Source organism: Penaeus monodon, chromosome 25, assembly GCF_015228065.2.
Source record: "Penaeus monodon isolate SGIC_2016 chromosome 25, NSTDA_Pmon_1, whole genome shotgun sequence".
Classification (NCBI taxonomy): domain Eukaryota; kingdom Metazoa; phylum Arthropoda; class Malacostraca; order Decapoda; family Penaeidae; genus Penaeus; species Penaeus monodon.
The window spans coordinates 38920084-38920367 of NC_051410.1; the positions used below are offsets into that span (position 1 = coordinate 38920084).

The window sequence follows — 284 nt, forward strand, 5'->3', positions numbered from 1 at the left end:
CGAAATACCCCAATATCAAATTCCCGAATAGTACCTGAGTAATACCCTTGTCCAATAGCTGGTCCCAGACTCACTCCAGGCCCTTTGGAGAAGGTCGAGTCGACGAACTGATTATTTGGGGGCATCTGAGAACCACATTTGGACTAAGAGCTTCACTTGTATTGAATGACCTTAGTCGCAGCGGCAAGAACAAAGAGCAGTGAATTTTATACTCGCGCACTGGTTCGTGGTGTCCCCCCCCCATACGTGAATGGTATAGGGGTTTGTTATATACATAGTAGCAA

General features: G+C 46.5%; 1 protein-coding gene across 3 annotated transcripts in view; it reads left to right on the plus strand.

Annotated features, from left to right (window-relative positions):
• Positions 1-284, plus strand: part of LOC119589237 (translocator protein-like) — a 4536-nt gene that overhangs the window by 384 nt on the left and 3868 nt on the right. The window lies entirely within an intron of this gene.